This window comes from Panthera onca, chromosome C2 (genome assembly GCF_046562875.1).
Source record: "Panthera onca isolate mPanOnc1 chromosome C2, mPanOnc1 haplotype 2, whole genome shotgun sequence".
In the NCBI taxonomy this organism is placed as follows: Eukaryota; Metazoa; Chordata; class Mammalia; order Carnivora; family Felidae; genus Panthera; species Panthera onca.
The window spans coordinates 71,623,553-71,639,204 of record NC_138347.1 but is presented as its reverse complement, the minus strand read 5'-3'; the positions used below and the strand labels follow the sequence as shown (position 1 = coordinate 71,639,204).

Here is a 15,652-nt window from a genome sequence, read left to right as displayed (position 1 = left end):
TGGATCTGAATCCTGGTTTTAATGCCACCAGCTGTATGACCTGGAGCAAGTTATTTAACAATGTAAAGTCCATCTTTAAAATGAGGATGGTAATATGTAACATCATTTGATTGTGGTGGCCGGTAGATGAGAATACATGCCAAATGCAGGGCCTTACCCATAGGAAGTCTCCATAAACCTTAGCAATTGTCATTACCGATGTAGTGTAAAGGAGCTTGGGAGAGGACTCCCCTCAGATTCCTTCTCCCTGACTTTTTCCTCTGAGATCAGGCAGCGAGGGGGAACTTGGCTGAACCCAGAGGTGGCGTCAGGAGTCCTGCCTGCCCTAGACCCTCCCTTGGACCAGGTAGGGTGCATTCACCCCATGCTCTGGCTTCCTGATGAAGGTAAGCTGCTACACACACTGTTACCAAATGATTTAGTGGAAAGATGCCCAGCCTATCTCACAAGGCAAGACACCAAGACCCAAATCCACCCAGTCCAGCCCCCCCTTAGGTGTCTCTAACCCATCCCGATCTGCCCTACTGCTTCCCCCACCTCCCGCCAGGGCCCTTGGGCTCAATGCTGGACAACAGGGGTGCAGAAAGAGTCATCCTTACACAGTTCTTTGATGTCTGATCCTTGGGACAATTCTCTCTGGACTTGTTTTATTATCGTACCCATTTCATAGATGAGGTAGTCAGTAACAGTGCCAACTGGCCTTAAACCTTTGGGTTCTAAGCACCATGCCTCAAGGCTGCCTCCAACTAGCTAGGATCTGGGTGCGATAGTTGCTCTATCAATGGGAGGAGGAGCTCTGAATTTTCTCCTTCTTTGTGGGTACAGGGAGGAAAGCACCCAAGAACGAGAGCGGTGCAGGAGGGAGGAAGGCCCCCTTTACCTGGGACTGTTTATGCCTGTGTTCCCAGCAGAAAGTGTCACAGGTCTGAAACCACCTCTCCCTTGTTGAAATGTCCTCCTTTGGCCCCACAGAAAGGATGGGGGTGGCCCGGGTTCCCAGGCCTCTGGGCTGCTGCTGCTGAGAGATTATGACTCAAGTCCACTTCTGCAACTCACTGGATTGTGGCCTTGGAAACTTTCCAATCCAACCTCCTCATTTTAGAAACAAAGCAACTGAGACCAGATGGAAGTGACTTTTTACACTGTCACGTGGTAAGTGAGCAGCTGCTGAACTGCTGCTACTGAGAATTCGAGACTCCTGTTTCAGTGCTCCTCCACTGGACCCAGTTAACTGCACAGTCTCAGTGTAACTCCCTACCTTCGACTTGTCTCTCCTCCGGTAGACACACAGGAAGGCGCAAGCTGTGCCTGGGGTGGGGAGATTCTGGAGAGTAAAGCAGGAGGATGGGCAGTGGGACTGAAGAGAGGAGAGAGGGGAGGAGCTAGCGGGACCTGGCTCCTTAAGAGGGCGGGCCAACCCTGCTGGACTCCGCCCCCCTGGGGCGGCGCAGGCGCAGGCGGGCTCCAGGAACTCAGGCGGGAGGGCGGGCGCTCCTGGCTCCCGAGCCGGCGCGCGGGGCCGCAGCACCTGCGGGGGCCGGCGCTGGGCGCGGCGCCCGGCGGGCGGACGTCGACGCCGGGAGGCTAGGGCAGGGAGGCGGGCCTGGGACGTGGGGGTGGCCGCGGAACCCGCGGGAAGGCCAGCCTGCAGCCCCCTCCCCAGGGGGACGGGGCGGAAGGAGCCGGGCAGGGGGCGGTGTAAGCGGGCGCCGAGGGCAGCACCATCTGGAGGGGTGGGACCGCGCGGCCTCTTGGGGGCAGGCGAGTGCGCTGGGCAGTGCCGGCGAGGGGCCCCGAGCGGGGAGCGCAGGAGGAGCGCGGCGGACTCAGTCCGGCGCTGCCGGAGCAGCAGCCGCAGCGGGTCGGAGTTCTCAGCTGGGGCCCGCAGCTGCTCCGCGGGCTGAAGCTCGGCGTGGAGGAGCAGGGGGGCGTGGGTCCGGCCGTGCAGGAGGAGGGCGGGGTGGGCCCGGGGGTGCAGGAGCGGGGCGGCCGTGGCCACGAGCCCAGCCTGGGGGTGGTGTGGGGTCCGCCGGACGGCGCGGACTGGAGGCGCCCGCCGCCGTGGACGGGCTCGGCGGGCTGGCCTGTGGTGCAGGAGGAGGGGTTGGGGCCCCGCAAGCAGTACCAGGAGAAGGGGGGAGGCAGCCCCGCAGTGCAGGAGCGTGGGGAGGCCCGCGCCGGGGTGCAGGAACAGGGGGAGGGGAGCCCACGTAGGCTGCTGCAGCAGCCCGAGCCGCTCTCCGAGTTCGGGGACCGTACCTGGGAGCGCGGGGAGGGGCTCGAAAGTTCCGGGGAGCCGGGGGCTCAGCACTGGGAGAGCTGCGGGCACCTCAGGCGGGAGGCAGTGGTCTTGGGAGCGGCACCGACACGCCGCGAGAGACTCGAGCTGGTGGGGAGGGCCAGGCCTGTGGGGCCCCAGGGGCCTGAGGGGGAGGGGCGCCTGGGGGTGCAAGAAGCAAATTGGTTGCCCGGGGTGCAAGAAGGACAGGTGGTGCGGGCTGTCCAGGAGACATACCTGGACGGGAAGGGGTCCCAGGAGGGAGAGGGGCCCCCCGAGGGGCACAGGATCCGGAGGCGCCGGCGGAGGAGGAGGTGGTAACCTACAGGCCGGCTGCCCAGCGCCCGGATCGCTCAAGGGCCGTGGTGAGCGCAAGATGTAGGGGTTTGGGGATTGGAGCATTGGAAGCCACTGCCCCAGAGCGGGCGGTGTGTCCTGCTGGATCCTCTTCTGCCACCTTAGTCTGGACATCATCGAAACTGTGTCTGCAGGGAGGCAGCCGAAGGCAGCAGGTAAGGAAACCCAATTCCCTTCCCAGCGGGAGTTGGTGTGTTTTGAAGCAGGGGGCTGCAGTTATTTCAGGAGAGGGTGGTCTCCAAACTGCTCTTGTTCACTTTGCTGTGTTTAAACCTGGGGAGGAAGGAAGCAGTGCAATTTCAACAGCGAGGCAGGACCCCTCCCCCCAGTACTAAAAATGCCAACTAGAGTGATGGGGCATTTCCTTAGAGTCTAGACTGGAGGTGAGACTGCGAGGCTACCAGGCCTGGGCAGAAGGCAGAGAGGGGTAGCCCTAGGCCGAGGTTGCGGAGGAGGTAGTCACCCCTCCATCAGTCTGCCCCTGGAGATAGGAGTGCCTCCGTGCCAGGGCTGGGATGGTGCAATCAGCACAGGTTTTCTCAGGTCCTCAAAACAGATTCCAAAAAAGGGAAGGGACAGCATTGCATTAACCGGACTTTATCTAGTAACCCTGTTAGCCATGTGATGTGAGTGTGGCTGCCAGTGACTTGAGCACGAGCCTGACCTGCTCCCGCCACACCTTCTTGTCACAGCTGATTAATAATCGAGGGCTCAGAGCCAAGGATGAATAGGGGTAGCAGGGCAGAGGACTACTGGTGAGGCCTTCTGTCTGGGTGTGGGCTCTAGGCCTCTAATTTGAAAGGGACACTTTGAGGAGAGGGTGTTTGTACTACTGGACTCTGGGCATTCTCTGTGGCCCAGAGCTCAGCCCCACCCCCTGGAGGTGGACAGCTGTGGCATCATAGGTTCTGTACCAGCCAAGGCCAGCTCCTGTCGCAGCCTAGAGGTGGGGCTTACAGGGTGGGGACTAGATTTGGCTTCCTGTTGACTCCCCGGTGGCCCAAGTGCCAGGCCTACTCATTCCTGGCCCATAGGGGGTTGGTTGGCCAGTTTATGGGCCTCATCCTCCTAGGGTTGTTCACCTCTTACTTGGCACTTGTAAGTTCCTGCTCCTATGGCCCTCACGTTGGGGTGGGTACAGAGTTGCTGCTTGCCTTAGCTGGGTCCTATGTCTGAGTCAGGTGGCCCCAGCCGCTTGTCTAAACCAGAGTGGGTGGAGATAGTCCTCTCTAGTCTGGACAGGGGGAGTGGTGGTGGTGGTGGCTGGGGCAGCAGAGCCATAGGCAGGCAGCTCCTGGGACTATGCTGGAGGAGCCGGTTAGTCTGCTCCTCATGCAAACCCCAAACCGACTGTCAGCTTCATCCCACGCCTGCCTGTCACACTGCTACCCCAAACACTCATGCACCGGAAGTTCAGCTGCTGTGTCCACGGTGCCTGGCTCTTCTGGGATGTCCAAACTGGTTCTGGCTCTCTGGAGCCAATGGAGAGATTTGTCTGTTCTAAACACATAGACATAAGCATATACCTTTATCCTGTTTCAGGTCAACTTTTTTGAATTTGTGGTAGATGAAGAGAAGCACTTTGACAGTTCTGGGTTTAGACCATCTACTACCTGTGTAACCTCCTGGAGAAAGATAATGTCTCTGGGCTTCAGTTTCTGTGCAGTGGGCCATGGTTTTCCTTACACTGTCCTGAGACCAGAGGGCTCAGTTCCCTCTTTGGCAGTTTGGTGCCCACTTTCCCGGGACCCCTGCTGGCAGATGTTGGGGAGGAGGTGTCTGTGCTCCCAGACCTTTTCCTCTGGTCCCTAAATTCACAATTATCCCCTGTCCTGTGCTTTATTCTGGAGAAGGAAGTGGTTATTCTTTTTGTTTTTAATAGTGGCTTTATTGAGGTGTAATGATATACAATGAATGGAACATATTTAAAACAGTAGGTTTTAACGTATGAATATATTTGTAAAACCACCACCACAGTCAAGATAATGAACATACCTATTATTCCCAACCACCACCCCCCCACCATAGTTCTTTATGCCCCTTCCTAATTCCTTCTTCCCGCCCCTCCTTTGCCATGCCTTTTCCCCAGGCAACAGACTGGTCTGCTTTCTGTCACCATACATTAGTTCACGTTACCTGGAATTTTATGGAAATGAAATCAGACAGCATGTGTCCTTTTTTGCCTGGCTTTTTTTTTTTTTTTTCAGCATAATTATTTTGAGATTCATGCATGTTGTGTAAACTTCAGTAGCTCATTTTTTATTGCTGAGTAGCATTCCATTACACATATATGCCACAGTTTATCCATTCACCTGATGATGGGTTGTTTTTAGTTTTTGGTTACTACAAATAAAACTGTGAACATTTGTGTAAGTTTTTCTATGGACACACTATTTTATTTCTCTTGGGTAAATCCTTAGGACTGGAATTGTGAATCATATGGTAGGTATACATTTAACTTTTAAGGAAATTGCCAGACTTTTTTCCAAAGTGGTTGTCTTATATTACATACCTACTAGTTGTAGGGCGCCTGGGTGGCTCAGTCAGTTAAGCTTCTGACTTCGGCTCAGGTCATGATCTCGCAGTTAGTGAGTTGGAGCCCCACATTGGGCTCTGTGCTGACAGCTCAGACCTTGGAGCCTGCTTCAGATTACGTGTCTCCCTCTCTCTCTGCCCCAACCCCGCTCACACTCTGTCTCTCTCTCTCTCTCTCTCTCTCTCTCTCTCTCTCTCTCTCTTTCAAAAATAAACATTAAAAAAACTTTTTTACATACCTACTAGTTGTATATGAAAGTTCAAATTCTTCCACCTCTTTGTCAGCACTTGGTATGGTCAGTCTCTTTAATTTAATTTAGCTTTTATTTTTTTTTAATGTTTATTCATTTTTGAGAGAGAGAGAGACAGACACAGAGAGCGAGCCGGGGAGGAGCAGAGAAAGAGAGGCGGACAGAGGATTCAAAGTGGGCTCTGCCCTGAATGTAGCAAGCCTGATGCTGGGCTCAAACTCATGAACCTTGAGACTGTGACCTGAGCTGAAGTCAGATGCTCAACCGACTGAGCCACCCATGTGCCCCAGTTTCTTTAATTTTAGACCTTCGAATAGGTCTGCAGTGGTTATCTCCTTGATTTTAATTTGCATTTCCCTAATGACTAATGTTACTGAGCATCTTTTCATGTACTTATTTGCCATTTGTATATCTGGTGATACGTCTGTTCAAATTGTTTACCCATTTTTTAATTGTGAGTTTTTTTTTTTTGTATTGAGTTTTATGAGTTCTTTATATATTCTGCATACAGATCCTTTATTGAATATGTTGGGATTGGATATGTTTGATTTGCAAATATTTCCTTCCATCTTTGGCTTACATTTTAATTTTCCTTACGGTGCCTTTTTTGATGAGCAGAAATTTAAAATTTTAATGAACTCTAGTTTAACAACCTCTTTTTTTTGTGGTTTATGCTTTTGGTGTCACGTCTAAGAAATCTTTGCCTAACCCAAAGCACAATGGTTTTCTCCTATTTTTCTTCTAGACATTTTATTTATTTATTCTTAAAACAATTTTATTTTTAAGTAATCTCTGTGTGCAATGTGGGGTGCTCACTCACAACCCTGAGATCAAGAGTCTCATGCTCTACCGCCTTCCCCCTTCTAGAAATGATTTTTAGGTTTTACATTTAGGTTTTACATTTAGGTTTAATGATCCATTTTGGGTTAATTCTTGTGTATGGTGCAAGGAATGAATTGAAGTTCATCTTTTTTGCTTGTGGAGATCCAACTATTCCAGCACCATTTGTTGAAAAAACGTGTCCTTCCATGGAATTGCCTTTGCACCTTTGTAAAAAAATCAATTGTCTGTATATGTGTAGATACAATCTGGGCTCTCTTGCTTCATTGGTCATTTTGTCTATCTTTATCCTAATACCACACTATCTTGATTATTGTAGATTTATAGTAAGTCTTGAAATCAGGGTAAAACCTTGAACCTTGTTCTTTTCAAAATTGCTTTAGTTATTCCAGCTTCTTTGCACTTCCACATGCATTTTAGAATCAATTTGGGGATAATTTCTATAAGGAAGGCTCCTGGGATTTTGATTGGGATTGCATTGAGTCTGTAGATCATTTTGGGGGAAATGTCCATTATCTTAGCAATAATAAACCTTCTGACCCATAAACAATATATATGTCTGTATATGGACTTTTAAGAATTTCACCAGTGTTCTCTAGTTTAAGTATACAGATTTTTCATGTGTTTTGTCAGATATATACTTAAGTATTATGTATTTTTTTTTTGATGCTATGTAAATGGTATTTGGCTTTCTTACTTTTTTATCTTAATTTTGGTAAAATATATATAACATAAAATTTACCATCTTAACCATCTTTCAGGGTATGGTTCAGTAGTGTTAGGTACATTTACATTGCAACTATCACCACCATCCATCTCCAGAACTTTTTAATCTTGCAAAATTAAAACTCTGTACCTATTTAACAATAGCTCTCCATACCCTCTCCACCCTAGTCCTTGGAACCACATTCTACTTTATATGAATTTGGCTATTCTAAATACCTCATAGGAGTAGAATCATGCAGTATTTGTCCCTTGGTGAATGGCTTTTTTCACTTACCATACATAATGTATTTGGAGTTCGTCCATGTTGCGGCATGTGTTAGAATTTACTTCTTTTTTAAGGCTAAGTAATAACCCATTGTATGAATGTGCTACATTTTGTTTATTCATCTGGTGGTTGTTTCCCACCTTTTGGCTGTCGTCAATAATGCTGCTATAAAATGGTATTGTTTTTAAATTTCTATTTCCTATTGTTGTTAGTGTGTGTGTGTGTGTATATATATATATATATATATATATATATGTAAACCTAATTGATTTTTGTATATTAATCTTGAATCGTACCACCTTGATAAATGTATTCTAGTAGCTTTTTTGTAGCTTCCATTGGATTTTATACATAGACTGTCATGTCATTTGTTAATAAAGACAGTTTTACTTCTTTCTTTCTGATCTTTATGCCTGATAATTACTTGTTTTTCTTGTCTAATTGCACTGGCTATATCTTCTGGTATAAAGTTCAGTAGAAGAGGGATTACTTGCTCCTTCAGTCTTTTCACCATTATGCATGATATTAGCTGTAGGTTTTTCATATATGATCTTTATTAAGTTGAAGAAACTCCCTCTGTTCCTATTTTACTGAGATTTTTAAATTTTTTATTAAAAAAAATTTTTTTAACGTTTATTTGAGAGAGAGGGTTGAGAGCACGAGCAGGGGAGGGGCAGAGAGAGGGAGACACAAAATCAGAAGAAGGCTATAGGCTTTGAGCTGTCAGCATAGGCCTGACAAGGGGCTCGAACTCACGGACCGCGAGATCATGACCTGAGCCGAAGTCGGATGCTTAACCCACTGAGCCACCCAGAAGGTCCTGAGATTTTTAATAGGAATGGATGTCGGACTTTGTCAAATGTTTTTTCTGGGGGCGCCTGGGTGGCTCAGTCGGTTAAGTGGCCGACTTTGGCTCAGGTCATGATCTCGCGGTCCGTGAGTTCGAGCCCCACGTCGGGCTCTGTGCTGACAGCTCAGAGCCTGGAGCTTGTTTCAGATTCTGTGTCTCCCTCTCTCTGACCCTCCCCCGTTCATGCTCTGTCTCTCTCTGTCTCAAAAATAAACGTTAAAATAAAAAAATAAATAAACAAACAAACAAACAAAAAATGTTTTTTCTGTGACTATGGGATTTTTTTGTTTTTGTTTGTTAATATGTTGAATTACATTGATTTTCAAATTTTTGTTTGTTTTTTAAATGCTTATATTTGAGAGAGAGAAAGAGAGAATGAGCAGGGGAGGGGCAGAGAGGGGGCAGGGCAGAGGATTTGAAGCAGGCTCTGCACTGGCAGCAGTGAGCTTGATGTAGGGTTCGAATTCATGCACCCTGAGATCATGACCTGAGCTGAAGTCAGTCACTTAACCAACTGAGCCACCAGGCACCCCTGATTTTCAAATGTTAAACCAACCTTGCGTTCCTTAGACGAACTCCACTTGGTCATGGTGTGTTATTCTTTATATGTATTGTTGAATTCTGTTTGCTAGAGAATTTGTTAAGAATTTTGCATCTGTGTTTATGAGGATAGTTTTCTTTCCTTGTACTGGCTATGGGATTCATAATATATACATCTTTATTTTAAATAATTTTTTAAATGTTTATTTTTGACAGAGTGAGCAGGGGAGGGGCAGAGAAAGGGGGGGTACAGAGGATCCAAAGCAGGCTCTGTGCTGACAGCAGACAGCCCGATGTGGGGCTTGAAGTCACAAACCGTGAGATCATGACATAACCTGAAGTCAGAAGCCTAACTGACTGAGCCACCCAGGTGCCCCAGGATTCATAATACACATCTTTAACTAATCACAGTCTGCCTTCAAGTGATAATAGTATAAAAACTTATATTTTTATTTCTCTCCTCTTACGCTATTATTCAGAAATTATTCTTACACACGTTGTAAACCACACTATTTGGTATTATTTGTGTTTAAACAATTTATTTTTTAAAGTAATGTACATAATAAAAATGTCTTAAGTGTCTACCCCTGTAGTTGCTATTTCCAGTGCTTCATTCTTTGCATAGATCCATATTTCTATATGGTATTATTTTCCTTCTGTCTGAAGGACTTCTTTTGACATTTATGGTAGTGCAGGTTGGTGATGAATTCTTTCAGCTTTTGTATGCTTAAGTTTATTTAGCTTTTATTTTAAAAAGATATTTTCATTGGACTAGAATTCCATTTCATTAGTTTATTCTTTCAGTACTTTAATGATGTTGTGCCACTGTCTTCTCATTTTCATTTCTGCAGGAAATCTGTTGTCATTTTTTTTTTTTTAAGTAAGCTCTGTGTGCCCTTCATGGGGCTCAAACTCACCACCCGAGATCAAAAGTTGCATGCTTTCCCAGCTGAGCCAGCCAGGCGCCCCCTCTGCTGTCATCTGTATCTTTGCTCCCTGTCTATAACATGTCTTCCTCACCCTCCCCAGCTACATTTTAAGATTTTCTCTTTATCACTGATTTTGAGCAATTTGATTATGAGGTATGTTGGTATAGTTTTCCTCATGTGTCTTGTGCTTGGAGTTCATTGAACTTTTTGAATCTGTGGGCTTATAATCTTAATCAAATGTGGAAATATTTAGGCCATTATTTCTTCAAATATTTTTTTCTGTTTCCAGCTCTCCTTTCCTCAGGGAACTCCAACAATACAAATGTTAGGCCACTTGAAATTGTCCCACTGCTCACAGCCGCTTTGTTCATTTATTTTTTCTCTTTTAAATTTTTTAAAATTTAATATTTATTTTGAGAGAGAGAGAATGAGCAGGGGAGGGGCAGAGAGAGAGGTAGACACAGAATCCGAAGTTGGCTCTAGGCTCTGAGCTGTCAGCACAGAGCCTGACATGGGGCTCGAACCTATGATCCATAAATTCATGACCTGAGCTGAAGTCAGATGTTTAACTGATTGAGCCACCCAGGTGTCCCCCCTATTTAAAAAAAAATTTTTTTTCTCTTTTTAAATTTTTATTTAAATTCTATTTAGTTAACATACAGTGCAATATTGTTTCAGGAGCAGATGCTTTGTTTATTTAAAAAAGATTTTTTTTCTTCTCTGGAGTTAATTTCAGATCATTTCTATTACTGTGTCTTCAGGTTCACTAGGTTTTTCTTCTGCAGTATCTAATCACCTTTAATTGCATTCAGTTTATTTTTTTCATCTCATGCAATGTAGTTTTTATTCTAAAAGTTCAGTTCTATTCTTTTTAAAAATATATGTTTAAAATTTTAAAAATCTTTATTTATTTTTGAGAGAGAGAGAGAGAGAGAGAGTGCAAGTGGGGAGGGGCAGAGAGAAAGAGAGGCACAGAATCTGAAGCAGCCTCCAGGCTCTGAGCTGTCAGCACAGAGCCTGATGCAGGGCTCAAACTCACAAGCTTGAGATCATGACTTGAGCTGAAGTTGGATGCCCAACTGACTGAGCCATCCAGGTGCCCCTTAAAAAAATATTTTTAATAGCTATATAGTTTTATAGTAATAATAGTTTTAATAACTGTTTTAATGTTTAATTATTTTAATGTCCTTGCTAATTCTGCCATTTGTGTTAGTTCTGAGTTGGTTTTGATTAATTGCTTTATCTCCTTATTATAGGTCCTAGTTCCTGGCTTTTGGCATGCCTGATAATTTTTTATTGGATGCCAGACAATGTTAATTTTACCTGGTTGGTTGCTGGATACTTTTGTATTCTTATAACTATTCTTGAGCTTTATCTAGGATGCAGTGACTTGGAAACAGTTTGATTATCTTGGGTCTTGTTTTTAAGAGTTGTTAGGACCAGAGCCATGTTCAATCTAAGGCTACTAATTTTCCTGCTGAGGCAAGACCCATCTGTGAATTGTACCCAGTGCCTACCTTTTCCAGTTTGGCTGGTGGGAACAGGCACTTTTCCCAGCCTTGGGAGCACCAGGCATTGTTACTTCTAATCCTTTTGGGTGGTTATTTTCCCTACCCTTGGGTAGTTTCTACACATTCACATAGATGATTAGTGCTCAGCTAAATACTTGAGGGGAACCCTTTATAGACTTCTGTGGTACTCTCTCTTCTTTGCTGCTCTGTTCTGTGAACTCCGGCCCCCTAAGACTCCCCAAACTCTAAGCTCCATCTCCTCAACTCCTGGAGTCTTTTGGGGTCTGACAGTTTCCCTTCTCTGTGCTGTAGCCTGGAAACTCAACCATAGGGCTGACATCTTTTATTTCCTGACTCACAGGTATCACTGTCTTTAGTTCCCTGATATCTGGTATTTTCAAAACCATTTTGTATATTTTGTCCAATTTTTTGTTGTTGTAGTCAGGAGAGCAAATCTGATCCTTATTATTCCATCTTGGCCAAAGATGAGAATTTGAATTTAATTCCCCCATTGCTACCCTTCTACACTTCCCATCCTTCAGTCTCTTCACTCTACTGTCTGTGTTTATTGTTATGGTATAGTAAATTGTGATGACTTTTCCTTTCCTGCACAACTTTTTGTTCTTCCTGGAGTTGCTTTTGTTTGTTTGCTTAGTTTTCTGTGCACCTTTCAATTAGCCAAATTCCAGTAGCTGTCTAAGTTTCTCAAGATGTCAGTTCCATCAGATATTCTATCAAATTTATCTTTCTGAAGAAGTCTCTTTCAGAGCCTTGTGCCCTGAAGCAACATGGTCTGGTTGGTGTCTATCACAGGTGCTTAGCCATCCTCTTGGAACCTCCTTTCAGCATCTGGGCATCTCCTTCACTGCTCTTCTGTGTTGGATCTCCTGCATCCCATGTCTTCTCCTTTGTTGGTTTACTCTCTAGTTTTGGTAGAGTCTGTCCTTTAGTAGCTTCCTGAAGGAGAAGGGTGTATGGGTGGGAGATTATTTGGAGACCTTGCCAGCCTTGCTATTCACTCAGCTGAATATAAAGATCTAGGTTGGAAATTGCTTTCCTTCACATCTTGAGGATATTGCTTTTAGATTCTAGAATTAACACTGAAGTCTAAGGTCACTCCAAATCCTGTGTGGGACCCTCTCCCTTGCCCCAAAGTGTGTAGGATCTTCTCTTTATCTCCAGTATTGTGTTTTGTAATGATTTCCTAATTAAGTAGCTTAGTATGGGTCTGTTTTCAACTTGTGCTGTATGCTCAGTGAACCCTTTTAGTTTGGAAACTTGTACTTCAAGTCTGGGAAGTTTTCTTGTATTATTTTGGTCATCTCTCTCTCTCTCTCTCTCTCTCTCTCTCTCTCTCTGTCTCTCTGAGCTCCTTTTGTTTAGATATTGGACCTTCTTATACTGATCATCTGGTTTTCTTTTTTTTTTTTTTTCTCTCCTGTTTGCCATCTTTGTGTCTTTTGTTCTCTGTTGCAGAAGATCTGAACTTTATCTTCCATCCCTTCTATTGTAGTTTTAGCAACTATGATAGCAGTAAATGTCTGTTGATACTATTTTCTCCCATGTGTGACATGGATGAGGTAGACACAAAACTACTAAATTCAACTTTAGTAATAGAAACCTTGGGAGAATGGGTTAGGATTTTTGATTAGGGAATTATCCACATTTCACTAAAAAACAAAAACAAAAACAAAACCTCCTTCCCCAAAGGGCTTATTAACCTGATAAAGTTTCAAGGTCAAGGGTAACAAAAAATTAGATTAAGATAAGTGTGAGAATTTAATAAGGAAAGCACTCTCAGAATGAATTTATTGAGAATTCAGTAGAATGATTTTTTTCATCCATATTAATGGGACTCAGAATTGAGAATCACTATCAGTATAATAAGTAGTCCCATAAACTGATGCTCATGGCTATGATGAGAAGGGCCTTTGAGAGAGTGGTCAGTGTCAATAATGGGAGAGAACATCTGAGAACAGGACTGTTCTGGCCAGGTCAAACGAATTGGCACAATTACAAGCTTTCTACAGAGCAATGGTATTCAACCCCAGTCTGGATTCATCTGAAGAGGCTTCAAACTACGATGTCTCAGGGGGCGCCTGGGTGGCTCATTTGGTTAAGCATCCACTTCTTGGTTTCAGCTCAGGTCATGATCTCACTGTTCATGAGTTCAAGCCCCACATCAGGCTCCACGTTGACAGCACAGAGCCTGCCTGGGATTCTCTCTCTCCCTCTCTCTCTGCCCCTCCTCTGTTCTCTCTGTCTCTCAAAATAAATAAACTTAAAATAAATTAAAAAAAAAAAAAAAGATATGCCTCAGGGATGCCTGGGTGGCACAATCAGTCATTTAAGTATCTGACTCTTGATTTCAGCTCAGGTCATGATCTGACTGTTGTGAAATTGAGCTCCGGATTAGGCTCCACATGCTGAGCGTGGAGCCTGCTTAAGATTCTCTTCCTCCCTCTCCTTCTGCCCCTCCCCGGCTTACTTGTGCGCTGCCCCTCTCTCTCTTTCTCTCTCTCTCTCTCTCTCTCTCTCTCTCTCTCTCTCTCAAAAAAAAAAAAAAAATGACACCTCAGTCTCACCTAGGTCAACTTGATTAGAATCTCAGTGGGTGGGGTCTACACATTGACACTTTCCTAACTCCAAGGTGATTTTAATGCATAGCCAGGGCAAAGAGCACCTCCAGAGTTTATTGAAGACCCTTGCTTCTCAGAGTGCGGTCTACTGGACCAAAACACGTGTCACTTGGTAGCTTGTTAGAAATGGAGAATCTTAGGCCCTACCCCATATCCATGGAATCTGTATCTGCAGTTTAACAATATCCCCAGGTGATCTGTATGTGCATTAAAGTTTGAGAATCACTACCTCATTTATCCATTCAACAGGTATTTATGAGCGATCACCTGCCATGGGCCAGACTCTGCTGGGTGGGTTGGGGATGGATCTGTTGAATTTTGTATGTCACCTATTGTGTTTGTAATTTTTTGTTTCCCAATAATATCCTGTTCTTATTTTGAAGATACACTATCTTGTCTCTGAGGGTATATTAATGAGCATTTTTTGGTCTGAAATTTTCTTCTGCATAGTCTGTTCCCTCTTGGTTGCTTTTTTCCGTGTGTTTTGCTCTCTCTCTTCCATGTTAGAGGCTTGTCTTGGGTGTCTGGTAATTTTGTGTTGTCTGCTCTCAACGGAGGATGGGGAACTACAGCACTGAATGGTCTTGTTGATGGAGCTTCTTTGTGTGGTGACCTAGATGGGCCATTTGTTGGGAACTCCTAGTGTTGGTATCTTTATATCTTTCTTGGCCAGGTCAGAGTCGCCAGAAAAGACACTTGTGTCTCCTGCCAAGATGTGGAAGCCTGGCTCCATGTTCCAGGAGCAAGTTGAGAAGGGGTTTGGGATCTCAACATCCATGCATGCTTTCCTTGTTTGGGATGTAGCACTTGCCTGCTGCTCCCTCCCACCCCCTTGCCATCTTCCATGAAGCCCACTGTGCCAGTCTCAAGATGTTCCATTTATCTACTGTAGGGAAATCCCTGTTTTTTGCAGGGTGGTAAAGGGACAGTCACCCAGTGGCTCTGTATTGGGGAAGGAGTATGGTGGTGCTGGTGGTGGGGTCTTACTGCTTATTAAATAGCTTTTAAATAATCCTCTATATTTTTAGCACTTCCCTCTCTCACCTCTTCTTCTTGTAGGGGTTTCTGGGGCTTCAAATTCCCAGGCCATTTGAAGATTCTGTGGGATCATTCAGGTGCTTCTCACCTTGGGAGTTGTGGCTTTTTTTTTTTTTAGGTTCTGCTCCCAGTTGTCGCTGGCCCATCATCTGCTTTCTAGCTTGTTGTGGTTGTTTCCTCTGCCATTCAAAAAATTTCTCTTGAGGGGCGCCTGGGTGACTCAGTTGGTTAAACATCCAACTTCGGCTCGGGTCATGATCTTGTGGTTTGTGGGTTTGAGCCCCATGTCAGGCTCTGTGCTGATAATTCAGAGACTGCTTCAGATCCTCTCTCCTCTGCTCAGATCCCTCTGCCCCTCCCCTGCTCATTTGTGTGCTGTCTCTCTCAAAAATAAATAAATATATATATTTTTAAATTCTCTTTAGAAAAATAAATTCTCTTTAAAAATGTAGTTTTGGAGGGGTTTTGAGAAGGAATGGAATTATGTGCATGTGTGCAATTTACTGGTTTTTTTCCTGGAACCTCTGTCCCCTCTTTAAACTTCCTCACAGAATCCATGAATTCATTCAATATCCAGTATATATTTAATGAATAGGACTGTAACTCTGCCCTCCGTGGGCTCGTGTCATTGAGCCAAGAAATTTAGTGTGCATTTGTATATGGACTGAATCCTGGCTTCAGCTCTTACTCTCTGCATGACCTTGGTCACTTCCTCAGAACGTCAATTTCTTCATCTGTAAAACGGGGATAATGTAGAGTAATAAGGGGAAGTTTTTAATCAGTTAGTGAAGATAAAGCTTTTAAAGAACTGCATGTAGGGATCCCTGGCTGGCTCAGTTGGTAGAGTGTGCAACTCTTTGATCTTGGTGTTGTGAGTTCAGGTCCCACATTGG

At 44.9% G+C, this 15,652-nt stretch overlaps 1 protein-coding gene across 2 annotated transcripts in view; it reads left to right on the top strand.

The window, feature by feature from the left end:
* Window positions 1-1,977: 1,977 nt before the first annotated feature.
* TNK2 (tyrosine kinase non receptor 2) overlaps window positions 1,978-15,652 on the top strand; it is a 46,069-nt gene continuing 32,394 nt past the window's right edge. For both annotated transcript variants that reach the window (XM_060639680.3, XM_060639668.3), the window contains exon 1: window positions 1,978-2,790. The gene's annotated coding sequence lies outside the window, so the exon portion shown is untranslated. The remainder of the gene's footprint in view (window positions 2,791-15,652) is intronic.